Below are 22,785 nucleotides of genomic sequence, written 5' to 3' on the forward strand. Positions count from 1 at the left end.
ACTCATAAGATGATAGATTTAGAGATGGAAGGGACCTTAGAGATAAATGTGTTCAACCTTCTAGTTTTATAGATGAGAAAACTGTAGGTAACCAATTGCCCATGGTCACATAGCTAGTCAGTGTCTGAGGTAAGATTAAAATCCAGGTATTCCTGATTTTAAGTATGCTACACCATGGTATCTCAAGAGAAATTGCAAAGAATTGAAGCCAGTCACAGATACCAAACTATTTTTGTTGTTTATTTGTTCAGTTGTGTCTGACTCTTCATGACCCCATGGACCTTAGCATGCCAGGTCTTTCCATGCTCCAGTATCCCTTGGAAACTGTTCAAATTCATGTTCATTGCTTCCATGACACTATCTGTTCATTTCACCCTCTGCCATCCCCTTCTCCTTTTGACTTCAATCTTTCCCAACATCAGGGTCTTTTCCAATAAGTCCCTTCTTCTCTTTATGTAGACAAAGTATTTAAGCTTCATCTTCAGTATTCGACCTTCCAGTAAATAACCTGAATTAATTTCTTTAAATATTGACTGATGTGATCTCCTTGGTGTCCAAGAGACTCTCAAAAGTCTTCTCCAGCAGCACAATTCAAAAGCATTGATTCTGCAGTGGTCAGCTTTCTTTATAAGTCCAGCTCTCACAATCATACATTGCTATGGAAAAACTGTAGCTTTGACTATATGGACCTTTGTCTTGTTCTCCCCATTTAATTTTTGCCTTTCCTTATGTGATCTGATTCTCAAAAGGCAAAGGCTGTAATTAAACTTGGAGGAGGAAACTTATCTACCATTCTCCATCTTTATACACTATTCTTTTCCACAGATCTGAGTCCCTTGAGGTCAGCCATTCTCAAACTTTTTGGTCTCAGGACCACTTTACATTCTAAAAAATATTGAGGATGTCAAAGAACTTTTGTTTATGTGCCTTATACCTATCAACATTTACTACATTAAAAATTATATCCTTTTAGTATTATTATGAAAATAGTTTTGACCTCAAAGACCTCCTGAAAGTATCTCATGGATTCCTAGGGGTTCCTGGACCACACTAAGAACTGCTGCCCTGGGAACTTGATATCTCTCTCTGGGTCCCTCATTTCTTTTGTTTGTTTGTTTGTTTGTCTTTTTTGGTGAGGCAATTGGGGTTAAGTGACTAAGGCTGGATTTGAACTCAGGTCCTCCTGAATCCAGGGCCAGTACTCTATCCACTGAGCTACCTAGCTGCCCCTGGGTCCCTCATTTCTGATAGGTAAACTTTGGCCTTATCTTTCTGGAACATAAGCTTTTACACCGCTTCCAGGCCTACTGCTCCATGCCTTCTTTTATACACATTCTCCCAGTTTCCCTTTATGAATGTAAGCTCCTTTAGGACAAGAATTGTTTTGCTTGCTTGTATTTGTATTTCCAGCCCTTAGCACAGTCCCTGGTTCATAGTAAGTGCTAAATACATGCATTGTGTGTCTATCTTTCATCCATCCATCCATCTATCTATCTATCTATCTACCTATTTATCATCTATGTATCTGTCTATCTATCTATCTGTCATCTATCTATATCAATCAATCTATCTAATCTATTATCTATGGAAAATCCCCATTTATCAGACAGAATAACTGAAGTTCAATTGACCTTGAAAGAAAGTTAGTTACTACCAAAGAGATTCACCGGAGGATCGCTTTGAATTTCTAACACCTTCTTTGTATCTAAAATAGAATTTGATGTAAGGAATTTCATTGACATCCACTAGGAGAAGGGGGTCTCCATCTACTTTAGAAAAGGAAGCGTGCTCATCTTGTGTAGCAGGAGGAAAAACACACCTTTGTGTCAGATGTCCAAGAGACCCAAGTTTCTGGTCAACTCTCAACTAGTTTATCAGACTTGCTGATTCTAATCTCAATCCCATCATGTGACAAAATTTGAAGCTTGATCATGAACTATGCTTCATTGTTTTTTCCTCTGCTATTTTATGTACACTTATTAGTCACAAAAATAATAGCTTCTTAAAATTTTCATTTGGCATTAAGAAGAGTTAATAGGATCCTTTAATCTCTCATGTGACTATTTAATCAACTGAACAATGAGGCTCCATTGTGTTTGTTATAGTTATTCTGGGTAATAATATGCCTGGTATTTGTTCAGTGTGCAAAATTATTATTTATTATAAATCTTCACCTTTGTTCACCTTTCTTTTTGTTCTAATGCCTAGATTATAGGAGAAATTTCATATGGAAAAAAGTGACTCACCATTGTTTTGATTAATGCATACTGTAATAATATTTTATAAGAACTTATCAGCTTCTAGAATTCCAGAAGTTTTAATTAAATTGTGCCAAGCAAGTTTGCATCAGGGGAAAATAGACTTGAATGTCCTGAGTAGCTTTCTGGGGATTGGGGTAGGTGCGGGGTGAGCAGGTTAGAGAGGAAAAAATAATAATGTTTTAATTTGCTTCTAGGGAATTTTAATGTGGACCCTAAATGTCTGCACCCTAGGATACCTGTCTTGGTTTCTCATTTTTTCCCTCATGTTAAAGGTACAGAAAAAAGGGAAACCCTACAACTGTTCCATTGAACATTGAAACCCTTGGTTCTTCCTTTTCCCTATTTCCCTCTTTCCTTCCCATTTCCAATTCCCTTACCCCAGGATAAGCAACGATCATCTTTCAATCAGATTTTTCTTTCTTGTCCCCTTTTCCTCCTCCTTTCCTCAGGTTTATTTTTCTCTTATAGCTTACTGTTTCCTCTTTCCCAACCCAAAACAAAAGAAGTGCCAAGCCTAATGGTCTTATGCTTTAATTTCATATGTATCCTGATCCAGCCACCAACACTGTCTCTTGTTTCCTTTGATGCTGAGAATATTCTGAATGTAAGACTGCTAAATGTCACAATGTGTTATAGAATACAATTTCATACTCTGGAGATTTCGGCAGTTTTTAAGATATCAATTATGTATATAAGATATATGTGTAACCACAAGGATGTCTAAATGTATACATGTGGCTTGTGGGTGGTAGGGATAGATGTTTCTGGAATCTAGCCCACATGTCTCCAAAGGTGATTGGAATATTTTCATTGAGGGGAACAGGAGAGGGGCTGCATCTGAGCACTTGTTCCTTCCCTCACTTATTTCCATGAATAGTAGGATAGGCTAGAATTCTATCTATATCCTCTAGTATAAATCTAGTGTAGAAGATGTAATCTGTTTCCATAGTTGCTCTTAATGGGGAGGGTAGACCTTAGCTTACTAAACTGGCCAGCATAGCATTTTCCACCAAATAGCTCTTACACAAAAGATTGATCAAAAATAGCCAATTTATCTAAGCAGACAGCAAACAGAAATCAGAGGAGTCATATAGATTTTTGTTGTTGTTTAGTCATTTTCAGTCATGTCTGACTCTTTGTGACCCCATTTAGGGTTTTCTTGGCAAAGATACTGGAGTGGTTTGCCATGTCCTCCAGCTTTTTTTTTCAAATGAGGAAACTGAGGGGTCTTTGGCATTCCAGAGTGCTACAGACTTCTTCTATTAATTATCCACCAGCCTAATTAATAAAATTATTAATTGCCCAGAAACTATGTCTCTTGAACTTTTCATATGTCACAAACCTCCAAACTCACCAGTACCCTATGGGGACAGTATTTCTCAAATAAATCTGACCACCAAAGATTAGGCATAGAGGTTGGAAGGTTGAGGGTCCAAAGTTTTCTCTTCTTCAAGGGGTGGGTAGGGAAGGAGGAAAGAGGAGAACTGGAGAATAAGCTGTAGAGAAGTTAAACTTTCATTTTGAATGTCTTCCTTGTACAAGAGTTAGGGGAAAAGGGGAAGGATGGCCTCTTTTCCACATAGACTCTGATGAGATCAGAAATAGTAGGGAGAGGGGCAGCTAGGTGGCGCATTGGATAGAGCACGGGCCCTGGAGTCAGGCCAACCTGAGTTCAAATCCGGCCTCAGATACTTAACACTTACTAGCTGTGTGACCCTGGGCAAGTCACTTAACCCCAATTGCCTCACTAAAAAAAAAAAATAGTAGGGAGAAAAACAAGGCAAATTAGGGGAAAAATTACATTTCCTCTTTGTCTCTTCCTTCTTCTTTTCCTTATTTCTCCTCTGCCCCTGGGAGAGTGGCGGCTCTGGTGAGATTTACATAGCTGTTGCCTGTCTAGATTTTTGTCATTGCTCACTGGTACTGCTTGGCTCTCAGTCTCTAAACCTGTTCTCTTTTCCAGGGAACAGGAGCGTGCCCCAGGCTGCTCTTCTTCATGGAAGCTCTCCAGTGCCCACAATTCATGGGGAAACCTCAGAGGCAATCTAGTCCAACCCCTTCATTTCACAGATGAGGAAGCTGATGGCCAGAGAGAGGTGATGGGTAATGTCTAAGGTCACATGGGCAGAGTAATTAGCAGTGATTTGCAGAGTTATGATTTGAACTCAGAGCCCATAACTGTAAGTCTGGTACTCTGATTTTAGCACTTTCCCCCTTACAACAAGTTGTGAGGGAGAATATGATTTTGGGATCCCATTCCTATTTTTCAAAGCACACTGTTGCCTTAGTTCTCTATCAATGCAATTGTTCCCTACAATCAACAGCATTACCAAACCACAACTGGGACAAGTGTTTTCACTTTGAGTCAGACACTTTATTACATTTTTTTTAAAAAAGTGTTTTATTGATTCATCGTTGGTTTTTTTTTTTTTTTTGGCAGGGCAATGGGGGTTAAGTGACTTGCCCAAGGTCACACAGCTAGTAAGTATCAAGTGTCTGAGGCCGGATTTGAACTCAGGTATTCCTGAATCCAAGGCTGGTGCTTTATCCACTGCGCCATCTAGCTGCCCCCTTATTACATTTAAAAAAAAATGTGATTACAATAAGAAATGCCATAGAGCACAGACCTCAACTTGGAAGGGACCCTAGAGGATGTCCAGTCCAATTCTCCCATTTTAAAGATGTGGAAACGGAGGCCTAGAGAAGTTACGTGACTTTCCTGAGGGCACAGAAGTAGTGCTTATCAGAAGAGGCATTTTAAAATTAATTTTTATTGATATGTGTTTTTTTACATTATCAAAATTTCTTCCAATGCCCCCTTTTCCATTTCTCCTTAAGAGTCATTCCATATACAAACACATTTTTAAAGAAAAAAAAAAAGAACAAGGAGGGAAAAAACCAACCTCATCAATATACCAAAAAAGTCTGAAAAAATATGTCATATACAGCATTGGTATACCTCCAGAAGTAGGATTCAAAACCAGGACCTGTGTCTTTAAATCCAGTGCTTTCTACTTTACCTTAACATAGTGAAGAGAAGTTTTATGTTGTATTTCCCTAGCCTTCATTTTAATTCTTACTACTCAAATATTAATCATCATTACTATTAATGATGATCATGTTTTATAGTCTTTCTTCAATATGGATCAATATAGGCCAGGAAGTTATGATTTACTATTTTATCTAACTAATTAATTTTTTTAATCAAAATCCCATGAACTTTAAAAAATGCATGCAAATATTTCATGATTTCAAAAAGTCTGAGAAGCCTAGTTTGGAGCTTACATGATCACTTTTTACAAAAGCGGCCTAATTCCATACAAATACAAATTGAAAAGACCTTGGCACCTCCTTTGTCTCTGGTGAAAAATGAATCTCATTTGATGACTGACCTTCTAAGCAACTGCAGCTTCTCCAGAAATATATCGGATCTTTTGGCTCCCAGCTGTTGCCTTGCAAGAATCATTACTAGAGTACTCAAGGGAAAACTTGAGCCACTGCTAAGGCTAAGCTGACTGAACATTTAAAAATAAAATAAAATAGGTGTATATGAGCCATGAGTGCAGGGCTTTGATTCTTCAGAGGCAGAGATAGAAAGGTGTGTTTTTTTTCTTTTCTTTCTACTATCTCTCTCTCTCTCTCTCTCTCACTGTTGACTGACAGGGCTGATTTGGTATATGCAGAAATCCACTGTAACAAATGCATTTATATGAGTTACAAATTAATATGTTTTTCAGGATTGCTGTCTTCCCCTCCCCCTAAAAAAAAAAAAAGACCAAATGACTTGAGAGATAATTGCAGAAATAAAGTTTTTTTTTTCCCCTCCAGAAAATAGAATTGTAAGTGAGAGCAAAGCATTCTATTTGGAAGGATTAATTATCACCTTTCATTTATTAAAGTACAGAATTCTTGTGAAATTGTTATGAACACAACAGGAGCATGCAACCACTTTGGGCAAAGACTGCCACACTTCTTGGAAAATTCCTTGCAAGTTGCTGGCTTGTTATTTAGAAGAATTACTTCTTTTGCTGAAGCTTATGGTATTCACTCATTCTTTAATGTTGAGATGTTGTTTCTCTTTTTGCTTGGACAGAGCCAGAAACAGATGCTTCCCTCTTTCTTTTCTTTATGGGATGGGAATTTACAGGTTTTGACAACTGATAAAATTTGCTTCAATTATTATCCTCTTACTTCTCGATTTCTGTGGTCCTAGTCACCCAAAAGGTTATTTTACAATATTAGTAGCCATATAAAGGCACCTTGGGAGGTTCAGTCAAGTGGAATTGGTTAGGAAATCAACTCTTCCTTTATGTTTTAGGAGTATGAATCTCTGGCTAATGCCATTTTATTTAACACCCTGAAATGACTTTCTTGCATATTTCTTTTGGTATCAATCACTGTGTCTAATTTTCATTCCTTTTCCCTCCTTCCCTCCAACCTTTTTCCATTAGACCATTCAGGTGCTGTTCTGAGATTTGCTTTATTATTCAGCTGCAAAGGTACAGTATATGATGCAGGGAATTCAAAGATTAGATTCCTAGCATACTGACGATAAGCCCTTGTAGATAAAGAGAGGGGAAAAAAAACATTTTTAATTAAAACCAATTAACATGAAATTGGAGTTTCTGGTCATTAATTGTTCATAGAGTGATTTGAATTTTTGAAGCTCCTTGGGTTTTGTACTAGTTATTGAAACTGTAGGAAATGGAGGTCCAGAGTTTTCGTCCTTGAGAGTGACTTTGCTCAGAATATCTACACGACATTTATTTCTAAATGAGAATTCAATCTAACCTTACTGACTCATGCCCAGAATGGCATTAGTTAAGGCCTCCAATTTGTTTGCTTTGGGAAGTGAATGGGAAAATGGATGTGTATTTAATTCAACAAATACTTATTTAGAACCTACTATGTGAAAGGCATCATGCTAGAGCCTGGTAATGCAAGGATAAAAATGAAGCAATAGCTACCCTCCAAGAGCTTACACAGCAATGAAGGGGTACAGAGTGGGAGATGCAATACAAACCTGTTATTCACAGTGCTCCTTTGCCACCTCCAATAATAACAGCAACAGCAACACCAACATACTTAAGATATTAAGGACTTCTGCATGGCTTCAATGGATCATCTCTATATTAATGACTAATACATCTATGTGAGAAACCCAATTTAAAAATTTCTGGGACTCAGAGTTGGAGAAGTATCAGAGGTCTTTATTTACATTCTCGTGAGAATGGGTCCATACCCTAATGGAATGGCGGTGAAATGTGGGCCCCTGAGCCCTTTTATCCTTTAACATGGCTGGCCCCTCCCTTCTTCCCCAGTTACAATTTCCACACCAAGACACTGGCACCAAAAACTAGCCAATCAGAACGCAGTGTAGCCAATGCGGGGAGGCGACACAGAGACAGCCCTCTAAACTCCTCTCCATGTGACCAGTCTTGGGTCTCCCTCATCATGTGATTTGGTTTGCTGGGGAGGGGGAGGGGAGGCAGACCCTTTTTAGACCGGGAGGAGCCTGGCCCCCATTTGTGGATATTAGCATTTTCAACTTTTGGGGGGGGGCACATTTCCCACAATCTATAACTCCACCTGCAATTTCTTCTGTGAGTACATTTCCAAGACCTGTTGAACATCACCTGGCTGTTTCATACCTCTAATACTATGTAGACAAACCTGGACTCATCATCCATATCCTATTCCTATTCCCCAAGAAAATCCAAAGCTCTGAAACTGTTCTTTTACATGTTTTATTCTTTTGTTTTTATATTAACTCTATTTTCAACAATGTTTACTCCCACTCCTTCCCAGTTTCATCCCTTATAACAAAGATTTTGAAATAGATTTATCATAAGTCCAGCAAAACTAAGCATCCAAATTTAACATACCCATTACCCATAGACCCTCATCTCTCTTACCATTCTGTATATGTTGATTGTACTACCACCTTCCCAATCACAATGGTTTAAAACCTTGAAATCATCTTTGACCCTTTCCTCTTTACCCCAATGCCCAATCAGTTGCCTAAGTCATATGGATTCCATCTCCCAAAATTTCTCACATTAGTCTTTCCTTTATACTACTAATGCCCCCATTTTAGTTAAGGATAATATAACTTTTAACTTGGGCTACTATGGTAGCCTCTTTACTCCATGTATCTCATCTATCCTTTCTCCAATCTATTTTTCTTAAATTCTCAAATGGGGCATGTCAATTTAATAGTTCCCTTCAACAAAGTAGGTCACAACCTATTCTACTTTTGTTTATTTTCTCCCAAAAGTTGAGACAAGTGTAAAGGACACCACCAGCATATCAATGGAGCACTCTGGCCATTCACTTGTCTTTCTTCACTCTTTCCATGAGTCTAGCCCTTCTTTGGTTATTGTCATACAATTCTTTAGAAACATCTTTTATTCCAGTTCTTCTTTGGAGTTGCTCATTGGTTATGTAGGGAGGGTACTCAAATGATATTTCAGCAAAAGCTGAAAATGTGCAATTGGAGAGAGAGAGAGAGAGAGAGAGAGAGAGAGAGAGAGAGAGAGAGAGAGAGAGAGAGAGAGAAGTTAAAAGGCAGAAGAGAAAGCCTTAAGATGGAAAATAGACTTTCCTCACCTCAGGTATGCATACCTTAATACATATGAAGAGGTCAGCAAGACAATGAATATATCCCCAGGGCATAGAAAGCACTCATACTTTTGTCCCTAGTCATCCTTCTGCATAAGATTTTCCAAGGAGTATGGGAGTAGGAAGTAAAGTCAAATTCCTAAGGCAATATGGAGTGATGTAAAGAGTGGATGGATTTTCAAGAAGAATTTGTTGATGGGTCAGAAAAGCATTCTCTCACCTCTTCCCTGAAGGTGATAAACCACATCAAGAGCTGAGGCTCTGAGGGAATCAAGGAAAAGACTGCCATTTCTAAGCTTAGGGTCTAGAAGAAAACAACACTCCAGCTGATGAGAATGCAATACCCCCTGCTCACCCAGTGGCTGAAGGTCACAAAAAGTCCAGCAGGTGCCCATTGAAGAGGAAGCCCAGGAGGCCAGTAGATCAATACATCCAGCAGATTCACTGCACCTAGAGAAGAGCATAGTAACTAAGCAACCTGCTTGTCCCAGTTCAGTAGTAGAAGAGACTGGTGAGTAACCTGGACTGCCACCAAGTGACTTATCCAATAGCAGATTGGCCCCTCCAGCCAAGACACACATTTCTTCCTTCTGAGCTGTCAGTCTGGTGGAGATAATATGCCCTACAAAGAGCCAGCCTGGACGAATAGCAGAGCAACTTGCAGTAAACTTTGTGAGAACTATTTGGAGAAAGGACACCGAGGCCCAATAGAAATAGAGTTGTGATTTGCTTTGGTTGTACTTTGAATTAGTGCCCATTCTTTCCCCCTCCTAGATTTTGGGTATTTTGGGGGGATTGTACCCTCCATGTTGGGGGAAATGCTTTGTAACTATTATCTTTGATATACCAATTGAATAAATGCCTTTAGGATTAACAGGAAGCACATGGGTGGAGTCTCAAAAGCTACTGTTTAGGAGGATAGTCTTCTATATGGTGACTCTTGGTGACCTTCCCAAGGACACACAGCTAGTAAGTGTCTGAAGCAGTATTTGAATTCAGGTATGCCTAACTCTAGCCCCAGTTCTCTGTCCACTGGGCCACCTACTTGCCTTCTCTTCTGTGTATGAAATGGACTCACAGTGGAGAGAATGCTAGCTCTTTAATCAGAGGAGATGGGTTCTAATCCTACTTCTAATGCAAACTGTGTGATTTTGGTCAAATTATTTCACCTTCCCAGGCTCAGTTTCCTCATCTATAGAATTACTAGAAGGCTTCTGTGGTCTTTTCCAGTTCTGAATCTATGATCTTATGAAATTCTTTTGTTCCTTCAAGGCCCTGTCCAGGTTTCACCTTTTCCAATCCTTATGCCCATAAGTGATCTATCCCTCTTGAAAATTCTCGTAATACTTTGCCTGAACCTCTCCCCAGCACCTTGTACTTTGCATACTACTTATTTGAGCACATCTCATCTTCGCTATTATATATACCATAGGCATCTGGAGGCTAAGGATTTTTTTTTTTTGCATTTTTCATCTCTATTGCTGGCAACTAGCACCATGTCTTGCATAAGTGCTTTGTAGATATTTATTGAATTGAATTGAAAAAAAATAATACCATAGCCAGATTTTAAACAATAGCATAATATTTTCTCCCATGTGCTTTGCTCTGTAACTGCTCCAATATTTGAGGGTAGAGAGGATGAAGAAAGACATATCACAACACTGGGAATTTGGCATCTACCAAATGAGTAATGGCATGAGTCTCCAGGAGAGTAAGGATTTAGAACTACTGTTTTCATTCTCTGTTCTTAATTTATAATGTAGCCTATTGCCCTTGACCAATAGATATTGAATCATGTCAGTGAGAAGAGAGTAAAGCTAGGGAAAGAGCCTGGAGACAGCTTCAGGCATACATTGGGGGCCTGCCTTAGGGATTCACAACTTCTGGCCAGTTGAAGATGTCAGGTGCTCTAGGGCAAGGGAAATGCCTCTTCTTAAAACAAAGCTGTGCTCAAATCAGGAGTCATTCTCCAATGCTGAGGCTGCTAAACAAGATAACCCAGCCGGAGTTGCTCAGCAATAAATGCCTTAATTAAAAAAAATAAAGTTGTATTCCTTTAGGTTTGATTTTTCCTTATAGATGGCTATGTGTTGTCAATAGATCAATCAACATTGTTTTAAGCACTTGCTAAGAGCTAGGCACTGTGTTAAGCTCTGGGGATGCTGCTCAAAGTTGAAAAGTCTCTGCCCACAAGGAACTTACATTTTAATGGGGGAGACAGAGGTATTTAATAAATATCACAGGATATGTGCAGAGTAGGTAACTCCTCCGGTCCCCCAGTTTGATGTGATCTTTCCATCATCTGATCTTCTAGCATTTTGTGCAACTCTTATGTACTTACCATAATTTATGATGATGTTTAGTTTTTCAGTTGTGTCTGACTCTTCATGACCCCATTTGGGGTTTTCTTGACAAAGATTCTGGAGTGGTTTGCCATTTCCTTCTCCAGCTCATTTGACAGATGAGGAACTGAGGCAAACAGGGTTAAGCGACTTGTTTAGGGTCACATAGCTAGTAATTGTCTGAGGTCAGATTTGAAGTCAGGGAGATGAGTCTTCCTGATTCCAGGCCCAGCACTCTATCTACTACACCACCTAGCTGCCCCCCATAATAAAACCCACATTTTTTTATTTGTTAAACTGTCTTACATCTTATCTCCCCTTTTCCCCAATCCATATTGTAAGTTCCTCAAAGGCTGGCCCTGGGTACAACATATTTCACATAGAATTCAGCACCTTATTGCAGTGGTACACTTCTCAGAATGAGTATTCCTTCTAAGGGAACAGATAAAAAACACATCCATCCTGTATGACTGGTCCATGTCCCCCCATAAATCCTCCACAGGGCATAACCAAATGTGCTGGGCACCCTCTTTTCATTTTTTTTTAACAGCTAAGTATCATTATAGCAGGTGTGTTGGTTATTTGTTGGTCAAGTCAACAAGCACTTATTAAGTACCTTATGTGTATTGTGATTGGCCCACATATTTTTGGTTAAAGCAACTGAGTTTGTTTAGCCTGAAGAAAATCAGACAGACTATTGGATTTCAATAACTGGCACTTTTCCTACCAAATTGAATTACTTGGCTTGATGTCAATTTAGAAAATATCTTTTACAACTAAAAACCACCTAACCACCCAACCACAATACCCCTTTATTTTTTCCCTAAACTTCAGGATTATATATTTTATTTAATCTTTATCACTACAAGTTCTTTTGCTCATCTTCCAGCACAATGGCTTCCACACAGTAGGTCTACTATGAATATTTGTTTTATCTTTTAAATTTTTTCCCCTTGAATATTAAAGAAATTTATCCCATTCATAGTTTCTTTGGGAATCTGTGTTGAACAGTTTAGGCCGAGGTTTTGTGAATGGCAAGGCCATTCTATAGCTGAGGCACTGACATCAATGTACAAAAATCCAGGAACCAAACACTGCTTCAAGGGCTCCCCTAGATTGGCATGGAATTTGGCTCCCTTGGGTTACTCTGAGAGGATTTGGGGGTGATCTCTGCAACTGAATCAACTCAAAAGATCCAGAAGATTTTGACCATGACTTATATTTTGATACTTCATTGATACCTTTTTAATAATTCAGCTCTTGGAGGGCAGCTAGGTGGCACAGTGGATAAAGCACCAGCCCTGGATTCAGGAGAACCTAAGTTCAAATGTGGTCTCAGATACTTGACACTTACTAGCTGTGTGACCCTGGGCAAGTCACTTAACCCTCATTGTCTCACCAAAACCAAACAAACAAATAAACAAACAAAACCAAAACCAAAACCAAAAATAATAATAATTCAGCTCTTGGACCTTTCAGGGCTTCTCTCTCCTTCAATTCATATGGGACTCCCCCAATCTTTTATCAAGAATTTTTGGCACTAAAGCAGTGATTTCACAGGATCATAGATTGAGAACTAGAAAGGACCTTAGGAACTCTCTAATCTAGCTTTCTCATTTTACAGATAAGGAGACTGAGGCCCAGAGAAATTGAGTGACTTGCCTAAGGTCAGACAGGTAGTACATAGTAGGGTCAGGATTTGAATTCAGGTCATTTGACTCCAAACGCACCTCCCCTTCCTTTGTACCATTTCTAAACACTGCAGCCTTTGCTAACTAGGTCAGAAGAAGATTTAATAATTTAGGATTAACCTCCTACAATAGTTACAATTTTTTGAAATCCTATCTTTGTTGTGGCAAACCTGTGGTTGGAGACAGTTGTGGAGGATTTTCTGACCCACAGTGTGCTTTTTAATCATGTTTTTCTAAACAAAAACAAATTACAGTGAAATTTGGAAAACATATTGAAAAAAAGTTTCACAGTTAAGTAAAATGTTAAAAACAATTTTTGCTGAAATTTAATAGAATAGTCTTTTTTCCTTTGCCACATCAGTGACTATGAGATAGTTACCCCAAAGTCAGGAAAACTGCTGCACTGTTAAAAGTGGGTCTCATGCAATGTGAGAACCCTGTCATGAATCAACGTTTTCACATATGACTCAAATTTTTTAAAAAATGGTCTTGCCATCACAGATGGCAGATGCTCACTTGGAAAACCAATTGACGATGGAGACAACAAGGCTAGAAGCAAACAAAAACTCCTTAGTTCATCGCAAGCAGATGCAGATGCAAAAAACAAGTCATGGAACTGTGTTTGCTTCTCCATAATTAAAACAAGAAGAAATACAATATTTATTCTTAAAAATCATAAAAATATTTGTGCATTTATGCTTAAAAATAACTTTTGGAAAATGTGGGGGGATGGGTCACTTGTCTGGTTCATTTCCATTCATATGTATCATGGGAGAAATGCACACTTTTTTATATTACATGTATAATTACTGCTGTTTAGATAATTTGCCTATGATTTCATCAGTGTAGACTATCTTTTGACTCTTTGTATCCCAGCACTTTGTACAGTGCCTGGCACATATTAAGTGCTTAATAAATATCTATTGATTGGTTGGTTAGGCAAGTCTCAATGTGGAAATTTCTACCAATGGGGATCAGTCATTCTCCTATAATCTGGAGTGTTAGAGAATTGTCTGGGAGCATTCAGAGGTTAAGTGACTTGCCATTGTCATATAGCTATTATGTGATAGAGGCAGGGTTTGAAATCATGTTCTTCTTGACCCAAAAGTCAGCTCTGTATCTACAATTAGTAGTTCTCAAACTTTTTGGTCTCAGGATCCTTTTACACTTAAACATATATATATATATATATATATATATATATATATATATATATATATATATATGTATATGTATATATATATATGTATATATATATATAGTATACTCAAAGAGTTTTTGTTTATGTGGGTTATTTTATCTATCAACACTTATTTATTAGAAATTAAAATATCCTAGTATTATTATGAAAAGAATTTTGACTTCATACCCCTTTCCAAAAAAGGGATTAAGAAATGCCAAGTTATTTGCTCAATCAGGCAACTAGTACAAATAAGTGTTTGAGGGAAGATTGAAGCTTATCTCTTCTTGACTGTAGTCTCCATATTCTATCCATGGCATTAACAAGCTTCTGTTATGGGATTAGGTTATATCAAGGAATTTGGGACTATAAAAGTTTAAACAGGCCTACTAGCTAAAGGTTGAATACACCTTGAGAAGTAAGAAAGATAAGCCCATTAGTCATGGCCACTGCCTGATTGGCACCAGGGGACAGAGATAATTCCAGCAGTCAGGCCCACCACCTCACTCAAGCTTTCCCCCACCCCGAAAGGGAACTGTCCATTGTCAGGTTGTGATCACCTTTCTTCTGTTCGAGGAGAAGAAATGCATTTCAGAGAATCATATCTCTAAACCATTTTCTCCCATTCATCTATCTCTTTTGGTCTCCTTTCTCTAGCTTCTAAATAAAAGATTTTATTTTAATTGGATTTGTGTGTTAGAGGGTATAATTATTATTATTATTTGCTGGGCAATGAGGGTTAAGTGACATGCCCAGGGTCACACAGCTAGTAAGTGCCAAATGTCTGAGACTGGATTTGAACTCAGGTCCTCCTGAATCCAGGGCTGGTGCTTTATCCACTGCACCACCTACCTGCCCCTGAGAAGATGTAATTCTTTTTTTTTTTTTTTTTTTTTAGTGAGGCAATTGGGGTTAAGTGACTTGCCCAGGGTCACACAGCTAGTAAGTGTTATGTGTCTGAGAGGCCGGATCTGAACTCAGGCACTCCTGACTCCAGAGCCAGTGCTCCATCCACTGCGCCATGAGAAGATGTAATTCTTTAAAAAGGAATACCTAAGGACCCCCACCACTGATTTCCTCTATGACACTTCTATTAGGATACTGAAGTCCTCTCCCACCTGCATCCACTGTCTTTATGGTACAATTATGAGAAATGAAGGGGGCATGAGAAACAGAAAAAGTATGAGTGGTAAACTGAAGCTTTTTTTTTTTTTTAGAGAGTAGCAACGCTGGGTTTGGTGGCACATTCCTATAATCCCAGCTAGGGGAGGCAGAGGCTAGTAGATCCCCAGCTCTGTAATTCTGACTCGTAGTGGGCTATATGAATTGGATCCATTATTAATCAGTATATTTCCAGACTAGGTGAAATAGGGAGACCCAGTGTTTAAAAAAAATAAAAACAAAGCCAAGAGAGCAAGAGGAGGGGTCTGAAAGCTGGTTTGGGTCTTAAATTTTGGAGGCAGTAGAGGATGATAAAAGCTTGGAGGATCTTTTCTCCAACATGCCTTTGTAAAAGGTTTTGTTGTTGTTGAGGGTGAAAAGAGAAAGGACTGGAAAATGTATATTCAGACAGCAAGGAAGGAAAATCATCTAGTATTTTTCCTATTAGTAGGGCTTTAGTGATTTCCAAGGGGGTTGGGGAGGGTGTAAAACAAGGCAAAATTGAGAAAGGATACAAAGAAGGAAATGTCTTCTAATAGGGAGCACCCTAGAAATTTCAGCTTTCCTCTTGCAGACTGACATTAAATACAATGATTTCTCCCTCTCTGCCATTGACTATGAAACATCATAAGGCACAAGGTCCATGACTGAGCAGAGGATGGTGTTACATAATGATCTGCTCTACATAGAAAACAGAGTGTGCATGGCTTTTGAACTACACATTTCCTTCCTTCCCTTTGATGACAGCTGACATCAGCAAAACTTGTGGTATGAACATCTTTGTCCACAGACCCTGTGAAAGATTTACAATTATTAAACCAAAACCAAAACCCAAACCAAAACAACTGGCTTTCTAGCCCTAAGTTTCTGTGGTTTTGGTTTCTCAGGTTTTTTTCTGAGCTTTGTAGAGTCTTATACTGATAGGCATTTTCTCACGTGAAGTTTGATTCTTGTTTAGAAGCCATGCAATGATTATTTTTTTTTAAGGTATGACATTTGCAACATGACATGTTTGGGGGAAAAAAGGACATAATACCAAATTAAATTGTGTATCCAAGTAAAAATCAGCAGAGTCACTATATGTACTCAGGGCCTATGGCTCCAAATGCAACCCAATTTTCACAGCACAATGATGCTTCCCCTAAGTACAGACAGAAAAATCATAACATAATATTGTTGCCTTATGAGATCTGTCCTTAATATCATCAGTATAAAGGAATTGTATTGTGTAAGGCCACATGATACAGTGGATAGAGGACTAACCCTGAAGTCAAGAAGAATTAGGTTTAAGTTTTGTCTTAGACACTTCCTAGCTATGTGACCATTGGAGCCTCAGTATCCTCATCTGTAAAAATGAGAATAATACTAGTTCTTACCTCATCCAGTGTTGTAAGACTCAAGCAAGAATGTAAAGTGCAACACTTGGCAAATCATAAGACCCTATATAAATGCTAGCTCTTATTGTATATAAGACCTTTCTTTTTTCTCTTTCCTTCCTTCCTTCCTTCCTTCCTTCCTTCCTTCCTTCCTTCCTTCCTTCCTTCCTTCCTTCCTTCCTTCCTTCCTTCCTTCCTTCCTTCCTTCCTTCCTTCCTTCCTTCCTTCCTTCCTTTCTTCCTTTCTTCCTTTCTTCCTTTCTTCCTTTCTTCCTTTCTTCCTTTCTTTCTTTCTTTCTTTCTTTCTTTCTTTCTTTCTTTCTTTCTTTCTTTCTTTCTTTCTTTCTTTCTTTCTTTCTTTCTTTCTTTCTTTCTTTCTTTCTTTCTTTCTTTCTTTCTTTCTTTCTTTCTTCTTCTTCCTCTTCTTCCTCTTCTTCCTCTTCTTCTTCTTCTTCCTCTTCTTCCTCTTCTTCTTCTTCCTCTTCTTCCTCTTCTTCCTCTTCTTCCTCTTCTTCCTCTTCTTCTTCTTCTTCTTCTTCTTCTTCTTCTTCTTCTCCTTCTTCTTCTTCTTCTTCTTCTTCTTCTTCTTCTTCTTCTTCTTCTTCTTCTTCTTCTTCTTCTTCTTCTTCTTCTTCTTCTTCTTCTTCTTCTTCTTTTTTGCAGGGCAATGAGGGTTACGTGACTTGCCCAGAGTCACACAGCTAGTTAAGTGTTCAAGTGTCTGAAGCTGGATTTGAAGTCAGGTCCTCCTGAATCCGGGCCTGTGCTTTATCTATTGTGACACCTAGCTTCCCCCAAGACCTTTCTCAAGTGGATAAATGTTCTAGGGAAAATCAGAGTCTGTACCCATCCACTCTAGCTTTGTGTTTTTCCTAGGCCTGCTGATGGGTGGTAGCATTTACAGACTGATTAAAGGTATGAGACAACCATGGTTTATTTCCAGCTAGCAGTAACACCTTTCTCTGTCTCACCTGTTGTTTCTAGTAATCTCACCTATGGAAATATGTGGGAGTCCCCAGAGGTAAGCCCCTCGGGCAATTGACCCCATTCACAATGCCAGATTGCAGGCATCTAACTATGCACTATAGAGCTGACTATAGAGCAGGAGGTCCAATTACAGGTGCTTTTGCCATACAAACCCAGTACCCCATCTTTGGGGTCTATAACAAATTTATAATTTAGTAGGTTGAATACAATTGATCTATTGACAAACATTTTTCAAACACTGACTCTAAGTCAAGCATAGTGCTATGTACTGAAGATACAAAGAAAACAACAAAAATAAGTGTAGCCATGTAAACAAACTCTGAGGATATTTATTTCAACTCCCACTGATGAATTGGGTCCCCAGAGCATGACTACATTTTTGCTCTCAGGGTCAGATGTAAACCTGAGTGAGAAGTTGAGGGTTATTCTCTATGACCATTGGCTTGAGCTCCCACTGGAGTGTTTTTCCCCCAAGAAGATAAATTAGGAATTATTTAAACAAGTGGACTAAAGTCACTTTTAAAAAGGCTTATTTGTTAGCAGAAGTTAGCAAGGAGCAACAGGTGGTGGCCTGCAAATGGACAACAAGATGACTGGGTCTAATGAATTCAAGTTGAAAATGACATCTCTTCTGTGAAGTTCAGCCCCAACACATTCCAGTTCCTGATGGTTTCTTCCTGGGACTCCAATCCAGCTCTTTGATGTCCCTGCTAACACCAGGCTTCTCAAATACCAACACACTGGTGTGCTGTCCTTGACTGTGCTTTCTATGATCCAACATATGTGCTTGGATCATCAATTGAAAATGCATGATTTGAATACTGATCAAGAAAACCTTGTTGGAACCTATGATGTACCTATTAGATATGTCCAGAAGTGAATGTTATGGTTACTGAAAGCTGGGATCAAACAGTTAAATTGTGGGATCCCAGAACTCATTGTAATGCAGGAACTTTTTCTCAGCCAGAAAAGGTTTACGCACTCTCTGTCTGGAGACAGATTGATTGTGGGGATAGCTGGTTGGAGAGTGTTGGTATGAGAATATGCGCTATGTGAAACCGAGAAGAGGGTGTAATCTGAAATACCAGACTCATTGTATATGAGCATTTCCAAACAAGCAGGGTTATATATTAAGCTCTATTGAAGGCTGAGTGGAAGTTGAATATTTGGACCCAAGTCCTGAGGTATAGCAGAAAAAATATGCATTCAAATGTCACAGACTAAAAGAAAATAATATTGAATGAATTTATCCTGTCAATGCCATTTCCTTTTACAACATTCACAATATGTTTGCTACCGGTGGATCTCATGGATTTGTTAATATTTGGGATCCATTCAACAAGAAACAATGGTGCCAATTCCATCGGTATCCCACCAGCATAGAATTACTTCCCTTCAGTAATGATTGGACCACATTTGCAATAGCATCATTATATATATATATGAAATGGATAACACTGAACATCCTGAAGATGGTATCTTCACTTGCCAAGTGACAGACAGATGCAAAAACAAAACCCAAGTTGACCTAATCTAATTATCTTGTGGAAGTGTAGCTTCTTTGTGGAAAGTCATAGTGTACTTCTTATAAAAGATACCTGTACTTAAGGGATAATTTATAGTAAACATGGATGAACTCTGTTGCCATTGCATTTTTCTTTTCTTTTCCCTTGTCTTAAAAGAAACCTGTATATGTACTATTTAGTGCTTTATTTATTTATTTAGAATCAGGACTCTTTGTGTTCTTGTGTTATAACTTAAAAAGAAATTTCTATTTGCAAATTTTTATCCTTCCTTCCCCCCCACCAAACCCAGCAGCTTTGACTATTTGTAACACAAACTGTGTCATCTATTTCCTATTTAATAATAAATTTCAGGAAAAAAAGGTCATTTAGCAAGGTGATACATTAAGAATAGTTAGTATAAAAATCCCCCCCACACCAAATTCTGTGATATTATTCCATAAGCATATACAAAGTCCAGGGAAAAATTAAATCAAGTTAACAAGCATTTATTAAGTTCCTACAGTGAGCCAGATATATGCTAAATACTAGCGACGCCAAGAAAGTAAAAAAAAAATGTTCTCTCCCCTCAAGGAGTTTAAATCCTAATTGGGGAGACAACATTCAAGCAACTGTGTATAGACAAGATATAGGGTAAGTTGGAGATAATCATTAGACTGAACATTAGCGGGATAAGGAAAGGCTTCTTGGGATTTTAGTTGGGACTCGAAGGAAGTCAGAAAGCAAAGATGAGGATGAAGAGAATTCCAGGCACAGGGACAGGCAGTAAAAATATCTGGAAATGGAAGATGGAGAGACTTGTTTGAGGAACAGTAAGAAGGTTGGAGTACTGGAGTGAAGAATAAATGGGGAAAAGGGGTATAAGATGTAACATGACTGGAAAGCTGAGTGAGGGCAGATTATGTTGAGCTTTGAACACCAAACAGAAGATTTTATATTTGATCCTGAGGTTGATAGGGAGCCACTGGACTTTATTGATTTAGGGTTGAGGGTCGATATGTTCAGGCCTACTGTTTTGGGGGGTAAATATTATTTTATGTTTTCCAGTTACTTGTAAAGATAGTTTTCAAGACTCATTTTTGTAAGATTTTGAGTTCCCAAGTTTTCTCCCTCCCTCTTTCCCTTGCCTCCCCACTCCCAAAGCCAGGAGTAGTCTGATAAAGGTTATACGTTACAAACATGTTAAACATATTTTCACATTATTCATGCTGTGAAAGAAGAATCATAACAAAAAGGAAACACCTCAAGAAAGAAAAAAAAACAACAAAAGAGTGAAAATAGTATGGTTCAATCTGCGTTCAGATTCCACAGTTCTTTTTCTGGATGTGGAGAACATTTTCAATCATGAGTTCTTTGGAATTGTTTTGCATCATTGTATTACTGAGAAGAGCTAAGTCTGTCCACAGCCAATCATCACACAATGTTGCTGTTAACTATGTACAATGTTCTCCTGGTTGTGCTACTTCACTCAGCATCAGTCCACTTAAGTATTTCCAGGTTTTTCTGAAATTTGCCTGTTCATCATTTCTTACAGCACAATAGTATTCCATTACATTCATATACCACAAACACCCTGAGGCCAGGTCCAGGATTCTATCTACCATCCCACCCAGCTGCTTATGTACTCTACAAGTTCATATAAGTTACATAAAGAGTAGATGGAACATAACTTTAGAAAGGAACGTTAGCAGCTAGAGGGACTGAGAAAAACCTATTAGGATTCAAAAGGAAGGAGCCGCTAGATGGCACAGTGGATAGAGCACTGGCCCTGGATTCAGGAGGACCTGAGTTCAAATCTGGCTTCAGACACTTAACACTTACTAGCTGTGTGACCCTGGGCAAGTCACTTAACCCCAACTGCCTCACCAAAAGAAAAAGAAAAAAAAAGTATTCAAAAGGAAAAAATAATACTTATTCCCAATTTAGATAATAGAAGTGCTAATGTTGGTTCTCCGTGTTACCCACCATTCTTCTATGTAATAGAAGTGATTTTAGGGAAGGGAATAACTTTACAAATATTATTCCATTTGATGCAGGTAACAGATGTGGGTTGTAGTCATTTTTTGGTATAATAGACATAATGAAGTACAGTTATGTCCTCCACATCACAACTTTTACAGTCACATTTCTGATGTTTTGTGGGTTGGCATAGGAAATTAAATGAAAATTTTTTTAGTCTTGTGAAGCCACAGATGACACATAAAGGCCAACAGATGACACAGAAAAAGTTTAGAAATTAAGAAATGAATATTATAATACACACACACGTATGTGTGTATGTGTGTGTATATATATATGTATATATATAAAAATTGTATAAGATCAACTGAGACTTTACAATAAGGTACTGTAAACACCCCATGAAAGAAAAAAGAGAAAAATCAGATTTCTTCTCTGGTTCAAAGCGAGGGCCAAAAATTTTTACATGGATTTTCCAGATCATGGGGGAGGGGGGGTGTCATGCCCCTAACTCCCGTAATGTGGAAGGGATAACTGTATACAGATTTGTATTGATGTATGCTTCCTTCTCCCCCACTTCTTGTTCCTTTCCCTTCATACATAGTGTGATCAAATAAGGGGGTTTTAGATTTCCTCAACATGGAAGTGGACCATTGCCCATGATGGCAATTCCCTTTACTACAATTTCTATATTGTATTTTTAATAGGAACTCAGAATTCTTCCTTCACTTTTACCTTTCTGCTTAGGTGAGCATTCCAAGGCCTCTTTTCTTCCCTCATCAACCTTTGTTGCTACTGTTTAGTGTGAAGCAATCTTAAGGTAACAGATTTAAGGGTGTTGACTAAAGATACAGAGGAAGTCTAGTTGCCTAAAAGAACTCTGTGGCAAACCATATAGGAAAGGTGGCATAACTACAAGAAATGTGGGAATAAATCCTTTTTCTTAAGTCTTTATGATCAATAGCTTCTTTCAGTGCTGTGCTCTAACATTCAAGCATTTAGATAAGACCTTTGTTTTTCTTATATCTAACCAAATATTCTCTGTCTCCCTGGAGACAGAATACAACTAAAATCCAAAAAAACAATTTAAATGTCAGCCATTGGCCTTTAGTTTTTAGGCTGAAAGGTTTCAAATGCTTTAATCCTTCTTTATAGATTTTTTTCAATAGATTACATTGATCTAAACTGGACTCAATAATTTGATTTTCACTAATGTTAGAAGGATTACATTCTGCTCTTTGTACATAATATTCCCATTTCATAATTCCAACATTATATTTCTTTAAAAATAACAAAATATTTCTATGGGGTTGATTCATGTTCAGTTTATATTTTACTACATCCTTTATTCTCTCATTTACTCATTCATTCAAAAAAAATTTATTAAGTACTTACTATGTGCTAGGTACCTGTGCTATGCACTAGAGGTGAAAAGTCTAAAAAATGAAGTAATGCTTATCTATATGCATCTTACATTTGAATGGAGAAGACAACACATATAATATATGTATATCTGCATGTGTGTGTGTATATACAAACATATAGGTATAAAGCCCTCTAACCTTACTTTTTATCTACTCGACATGCAACTTGAAGTTACTTATAGGGTACATAGGCAGCTGGTTGGCACAGTGGTTAGAGTGCTGGACCTGCAGTCAGGAAGACCTGAGTTCAAATCCAGCCTC

The 22,785-nt window shown here is 38.2% G+C and overlaps 1 pseudogene; it reads left to right on the forward strand.

The window, feature by feature from the left end:
- Window positions 1–18,207: 18,207 nt before the first annotated feature.
- Window positions 18,208–19,150, forward strand: LOC122752553 (annotated as a pseudogene).
- The last annotated feature ends 3,635 nt before the right edge of the window (window positions 19,151–22,785 follow it).

Source organism: Dromiciops gliroides, chromosome 4 (assembly GCF_019393635.1).
Source record: "Dromiciops gliroides isolate mDroGli1 chromosome 4, mDroGli1.pri, whole genome shotgun sequence".
Classification (NCBI taxonomy): domain Eukaryota; kingdom Metazoa; phylum Chordata; class Mammalia; order Microbiotheria; family Microbiotheriidae; genus Dromiciops; species Dromiciops gliroides.